The sequence below is a fragment of the Talpa occidentalis genome, unplaced genomic scaffold (genome assembly GCF_014898055.3).
Source record: "Talpa occidentalis isolate TD23 unplaced genomic scaffold, MPIMG_talOcc4v2.1 talOcc4.2, whole genome shotgun sequence".
Lineage (NCBI taxonomy): Eukaryota > Metazoa > Chordata > Mammalia > Eulipotyphla > Talpidae > Talpa > Talpa occidentalis.
Genome location: NW_023602073.1, coordinates 24,611,362 through 24,619,137, shown reverse-complemented (window position 1 = coordinate 24,619,137; position 7,776 = coordinate 24,611,362). Strand labels below are relative to the sequence as shown.

General features: G+C 37.7%; 1 non-coding gene across 1 annotated transcript; it reads left to right on the top strand.

The window, feature by feature from the left end:
* The first annotated feature begins 2,964 nt into the window (after nucleotides 1-2,964).
* LOC119253573 (U6 spliceosomal RNA) lies at nucleotides 2,965-3,071 on the top strand. The gene has a single exon (XR_005127111.1). It is a non-coding gene; the product is annotated as a U6 spliceosomal RNA (small nuclear RNA).
* Nucleotides 3,072-7,776: the final 4,705 nt, after the last annotated feature.

The following is a 7,776-nucleotide window of genomic DNA, read 5'->3' as shown; positions in this document are numbered from 1 at the left end:
AGAGGCTGCAGACTGCCTCACAGCACTGTGCTCAACTGCCTGTGCCACCACAGAGGCTATTAGTCGAGTTTTTTAACGAAGTTGAATTTGTATTGTTTTCTTTTAGAAAAAGCTGTCATAGCTTTTCAATGTGCTATGTAATCCCCATTATGACAAAAAAGACCAGTAAAATATAAGGAGAAGGAAATGAGCATAGAGAATGATGTTATGTGTATATACATTAGATGATAATGCTTTATAATTTACAGACATTGTAAAGCATTATTACCAATGGTGGTATTACCAAATGGACAAAAAAAGTGTGTAGCTTATTTTTTGCAAAATACAATCAAAACCATTTAAAATTTGGGCCTCTTTGGTGTTGCAAGGGATTAAGTCTTAGTGCTATGAAGTTTTTGGCAGTCACTGCAGCTCAAGTTCTATTCCTGGCCAGGGAGCTGACCCACAAATTTGAAAAAATCATAGTTCAATTCACTAAAAAGGAAAGGCAGAAGACCAGAAAATCAGAATTGGAACCCACATAGAAATTTCCTTAGTTTTTAATTCTGGCTACTGGCTACAGTCATCTGTAGATATTTCAAAGGCTTATAGTTCCCTTCATGGCAGGAAGAGACCTTTCTGTCAATTATTTAAATGTTGTATCACGTGCTGTTCGGAATCACAACACATGCAGCAAACTCTGCCTCATCATTCTGTCCAACTTTCCCTTGCTGATTGAAGGGACAAAATTTCTGTGATCCAGCCTGTTGCCATCATTGTTAAAGGGCTTTTCAACATCCTTCTGAGATCAACACTCTTAGGATTCTCACTGCACTCCTTGGTACCTGTTTCTGCTTAATTCATAGCAGCTCAAGTTTTTATCGAGTATGTTAGTCTTAGCTATATCATACTTTCATTGATTCCTTTGCTTTCTTCCCAGTGACTCCCATAGGAAGGTGTAACTGCACAGTTCAAACTCCTTGCCAAGGTATGAGCCCCCAACCTGCAACTCTTGATTCCACAACCAAGAGAATGCAACCTCAGTTTTCCACTCCCATGTCAAAGAACATTCTTTCCCATGCTGAACAATTTCTGGGTCCTGGAATCTAGAAATCCCATCCTGGTGGTTTGAGACATGGGCTGAAAAGGATCTAATTCCACATGTGAGGGCACAACACAGGATGAGGTTTTCATTTTGCATGAGCTGCAGGTGCCATCTGGATATCTGGATAGCTACAAGACCACATTCAAGTGGGAGTTGAGCCAGTGCTACATGGATTGGGCAGCAGTTCCAAGCTCAAGAGTAATTGGTAGAACTGGCAAAGCATAGTTGATTCACTCAGTCAGGAGAATTGCAGATGGAAGGAGACTAGAACTGAGCACATGGATTAGCTACATTCAGGAGCAGAAGAAATAAACCACTCAGGGAAATAGAAAAGAAATCATCAAGAGAGACCATGACAGAAGCTAACACAAAGATATTTACATCCACCAAAACCTGCAGATGGAGTAAACTCCCCAATACCTTCTACAACATTACCCTGATCCCCAAAACAAAGACAGCACACAGGGCAAAATATACCAACATCTCCAATGAACACAGAAGCAAAAATCATCAACAAAAGCCTAGCAAACTAAATACAGCAATGTATGAGAGAATCATCCACCATGATCAAGTAGGCTTCATCCTAGAGATGAAAAGCAGGACAAACTTATGCAAGTCAATTAATGTCATCAACTAGATGAACAACAAAGACACAAACCACATGATCATTTCTCAAAAGATGCAGAAAGATCATTCAGCAAGAGTTGAATGATAAAAACTATGATAAAAACTCTCAAAAATTGACAATAAATGGGGGCCTCCCTGGTGGTGCAAGGGGTTAAGATGCCACCCTATGAAGCTATCCACAGCCACTGCAGCATGAATTCAATCCCCAGCCAGGGAGCTACCCACGTGGCACAGCCCACTGCTGTGCTCCTGGCTCACCCACTGCTCCCCTCAGCAGTGTATTTCCGTCAATCTGCCTGTTCTGTTCCCCCACTCTGTCTCTGTTGAATCCTCTCACCCCCCCACACCTCTGGCCTATACCCTAGTTCTTGCATGCATAAATAAATGAATCTTAAGAAAAAAAAGACAATAAATGGAGCTGAATATGACAATAAATATGACAATAAAAAACTGAATATGACAATCCCCTAGCCAACATCACACTCAATGGTGAAAAGCTGAGAGCATTCCCACTAATATCAGAAGCAAGATCAGGAAGTCCACTACACCACTGTTATTCAGCACAGTTTCGGAATCCTTGGTGAAGCAATTACATAAGACATAGACAAAGAAAGAATCCAAATTGGAAAAGAAAAAGTGTAACTGCCACTATTCACAGATTACATGTTAATATCCTCAGAGAAAACAAGACTCTAAAATACTTCTAGAAATAATAAATGAATACAATAAAGTGCAAGATGCAAAAATCAATACACAAAATTAAGTGTCATTTCTATACCCAAGCAATGTGTCAAAGAAAGGGCAGTGAGGAACACAGTTCCATGGACAATCACACCAAAAAGAATGAAATACCATGATTAAAGGTAAAGAAGGAGGTGAAGGATCTAAACAGTGAAAATCATAACACTCTATTAAAGGAAATAAAAGTCACAAAGAAATAGAAAGATGTCCTGTGATCCTAGGTGGGAAGAATTATCATAAATGGCCTTATTACCCAGAGAAAATTTTAAATTTATGTTATACCTATCTAAATACCAAGGACTTTTTTTGGTAAGGAAACAGAACAATTACCATATTTATGAACCCACAGAAGGTCCCAAATAGCTAAAAAAAATCTTGAGAGAAAAGAATAAAATGTAAGTATCACACTTCCTGACTTCAAAATGTTAAACGCCAATAGAAATCAAAACAGTATTGTCCTGGAACAAAACCAAAACTCAGAGAAATAGAAGACAATTGAAAACCCAGAGAGTGTGTTTGCTTCAGCAGCACATATACTAAAATTGGAACGAAACAGAGAAGATTAGCATGGCCCTTGCGCAAGGATGACGCGCAAATTCGTGAAGCGGTCCATATTTTTCATAATAGTAAAGCTCCCAAGAATCCAAGACAAGGGAAAAATAATGAAGCTGACAAGAGGGAACAAACAGATAACATTCAAAGGAAAACCAATCAGACGGACATCAGACTTCTCCAAAGAAACACTACCGGCAAGGAGAGAGTGGAGGGACATAGTCAACAGACTCCAAGAAAACAGATGCCAACCAAGAATACTCTATCCTGCAAAGCTCTCCTTCCTCTATGAAGAAAGAATAAGGACCTTCCCAGACAAACAGAAACTCTGGAATTTCATTACGACTGAACCCCCATCCAAAAAATACTACAAGGAGTCCTAAAGCCAGAACCTCAGAGGGATGAATAACAACGAAAGAAGGCCAAAAAAAATAAGTTATTAAAAGAATAAATAAATAAAATCAAAGGAAAGACAAACACAATGGCAAATACAGATGCTAACATATCAATATTAACTCTAAATGTAAATGGACTAAACTCTTCAATAAAAAGACACAGAGTCACAGGCTGGATCAAGAAACAAAACCCAACCTTTTGCTGTCTCCAGGAACCATATTTAGCTACAAAAGATAAAAGTAGACTCAAAGTTTAAGGACGGAAAACAATCCTACAAGCAAGTGGACCAAAAAAGAAAGCAGGAACAGCTATACTTATATCAGATAAAACAGATTTCAAACCCAAAAAGGTAAAAAGAGACCACAATGGTCACTACATTATGATCAAGGGGACAATACTTCAAGAAGAAATAACACTCAAGGAGCACCAAAATATATCAGACAACCATTATCATCTTTGAAAACAGACATCAGAGAAAACACATACGTAGTGGGAGACTTCAACACACCACTATCAACAATGGCTAGATCAAGGAGACAAAAAATAAGTAAAGACACTAAAGCTCTAAATAAGGATCTAGAGCACTTGGGCTTAACAGACATCTATAGTACACTAAACCCCAAAAAATCTCAGTACACATTTTCTCAAGTGCACACGGATCATTCTCTAGGATTGATCACATACTAGGACCCAAGACAAACATCAACAGATTTACCAAGATTGAAATCATACCAACTATCTTTTCTGACCATGAAGGCACCAAACTAGAAATAAACCATAAAAAGAAGGCAAGGAAATCTCCTGCCTCATGGAGATTGAAAACCACACTGCTGGAAGACCACTGGACTAATGAGGAGATCAAAGAAGAAATTAAAAATTTCTTTGAATTGAATGACAAGGAGGACACCAATTTCCTAAATGTATGGGATGCAGCAAAAGCAGTAATAAGAGGAAAATATATAGCAATAGAGGCTCACATCAAGAAACAAGAAAGAACTCAAAGAAACAACCTAATCTCGAAGCTCAAAGATCTAGAAAAAGAACAACAAAAAAACCCCCAAAACCAGTAGGAGAAAAGAAATAATAAAAACCAAAGGAGAATTAAATGAAATTGAAACTGAAAAATCAATCCAAAAGATCAATGAAACCAAGAGCTGGTTCTTCAAAAAAATAAATAAAATAGAAAAACCCCTAGCCAAGCTCACAAAGGAAAAAAGGGAGAAAACACAAATAAACAGGATCATAAATGAAAGAGGAGAAATCACAACAGACACAGCAGAAATCAAATGAATAATCAGAAACTACTATGAACAGTTATATGGAAACAAGTTCAACAATGTAGAGGAGATGGACAAATTCCTACAACTCTACAATCACCCAAAACTAGATAAAGAAGAAATAGAACACCTAAACAGACCAATTACAAGCAGTGAAATTGAAATGGTCATCAAAAACCTCCCCAAAAACAAAATCCCAGGACCTGATAGATTTATAAATGAATTCTACCAAACGTTCAGAAACAAATTAGTGCCTATCCTTCACAAACTCTTCCAAAAAATTGAGAAGGAAGGGACAATACCAAACACGTTCTATGAAGCCAACATTACACTTATACCAAAACCAAACAAGGACAACACAAAAAAAGAAAACTACAGGCCAATCTCCCTAATGAACAATGATGCAAAAATCTTCAATAAAATTTTAGCTATCAGAATCCAACAATGTATCCATAAGATAATTCACCACGACCAAGTAGGATTCATTCCAGGGACACGATGGTTCAACATCCAAAAATCAATCAACGTTATCCAACACATCAACAAAAAGAAATATAAAAACCATATGATAATATCAATAGATGCTGAGAAAGCTTTCGACAAAGTGCAACACCCATTCATGATAAAAGCCCTTGAAATTCTCGGGATACAAGGAACATAATTCAACATCATAAAGGCCATATATGACAAGCCAACAGCCAGTATCATTCTCAATGGTGAAAAGCTGAAAGCATTTCCATTAAGATTGGGAACAAGACAGGAATGTCCACTCTCACCACTGCTTTTCAATATAATACTGGAAATCCTAGCCAGAGCAATAAGACAAGAGAAAGACATCCAAGGAATCCAAATAGGAAAAGAAGAAGTCAAACTATCACTATTTGCAGATGATATGATAATATACATAAAGAACCCCAAAAACTCCACAGAAAAACTAATTCAACTCATCAATCAGTTCAGCAAAGTGGCAGGATACAAAATCAACACACAAAAGTCAGTAGCCTTCCTATACACAAACAATAAATCTGAAGAAGAAATAAAAAAAACCATCCCTTTTATTATTGAAACAAAAAAAATCAAATACTTGGGAATAAATCTAACAAAAGAGGTAAAGGACCTATACAAAGAAAACTGTAAAACACTGTTAAAAGAAATAGAAGAAGACACAAAGAAATGGAAAGACATCCCCTGCTCATGGATTGGAAGAATAAACATTATTAAAATGGCCATCCTTCCAAAAGCAATATACAGATTCAATGCTATTCCAATAAAAATTTCAATGTCATTCTTCAAAGAAATAGAACAATTATTGATGAAACTCATATGGAATCACAAAAAACCCCGAATAGCCAAAGCTCTCCTGAAAAAAAAAGAAGGGAATGGAGGCATCACACTCTCAGACTTCAAACTATACTACAAAGCCATAATCATTAAAACTGCATGGTATTGGCACAAGAACAGACACACAGACCAATGGAATTGAATAGAAAATCCAGAAATAAACCCACAGATTTATGGTCAACTAATCTTTGGCAAAGGAGCAAAGACTATGCATTGGAGCAAAGAAAGTTTGTTCAATAAATGGTGCTGGGAAAACTGGGTCGCTACAAGCAAAAGAATGAAGCTTGACCACTACCTCACACCATACACAAAAATCAACTCAAAATGGATTAAAGAACTAGACATAAGACCTGAAACCATAAAATACATAGAAGGAAATATAGGCGAAACACTACATGATATGCACATCAAAGACATCTTTACAGACACATCACCCAAAGCAGTGATAGTGAAGGCAAAGATAAACAGCTGGGACTACATCAAATTAAAGAGCTTCTGCACAGCAAAAGAGACAATAACAAAAACAAAGAGAAACCCCACCAACTGGGAGAACATTTTTGCACACAACACTAATGATAAAGGACTGATCACAAAAATCTGCAAAGAGCTGATGAGACTCAACAACACCAAAGAAAATAATCCTGTCAAAAAATGGGCAGAAGAGCTAAAAAGAAACTTCTCTGAAGAGGAAATGCGAATGGCCAACAGGCATATGAAAAAATGTTCAACATCACTTGTAATGAGGGAAATGCAAATCAAAACTACCATGAGATACCATCTTACACCAGTGAGAATGGCACATATTAAAAAAACTAGCAACAACAAATGTTGGCGAGGATGTGAAGAAAAAGGAACTCTTCTGCACTGTTGGTGGGAGTGCAAACTGTTCCAACCACTATGGAGAGCTGTGTGGAGATTTCTGGACCTACTAAACATAGAGCTTCCATATGATTCAGCAATTTCACTCCTAGGTATTTACCCAAAGGACACAGAAACATCAATTCCAAAGAGCACCTGCACGCCTATGTTTATAGCAGCACTGTTTACAATAGCTAAGCTTTGGAAACAACCCAAATGCCCAAAAATAGATGACTGGATCAAGAAGATGTGGTACATATACACCATGGAATATTACTCAACATTCAAATAAGATAAACACATGCAATTTGCAGCAACATGGATGGCACTGGAAGGGATCATGCTGAGCGAAATAAGCCAGAAAGAAAAAGAAAAATACCGGATGGTCTCACTCATAGCAGGAATCTAGAAAATTTAAATAAGGGACCAGGAAAATGAATAACTATAAGAAAGTGAAAATCAAAATCAACAAACAACTATGAACCTAGACACTCTATGGGAGGTGGGGGGATAGGAGGGGAGGGATTGGGGTCAAAATAAGGGGATTGCAATTGCATGGGTGCTGGGGACCAGCCTCCGGCAAAACGTCGTGTCAGGGGTTCCTGAAAGGATGAGAAGGCCTCGGCGACCTGTAAGGGGCTGAAACTTAAGGGCTGAAGGGAAGGGGGTGAGGTAGAATGAGGAGACACTGACACTTGGTGAGGTGCTAGTATCTTCTGCCAAGAGACTCAGCAGGTCTTTATTAATTTTTAGTAAGCAGAAAAAAAAAATACATTGTCATGTGTAAAGCAGAAACAATTAGTGTATTTTATTCCCATGGACTACTGGCTCCTACGGGTCCCAGCTAGACTGTAGCCTTCAAGGTTAATAGATAAAAAACCAGACCTAACACTAAAACTT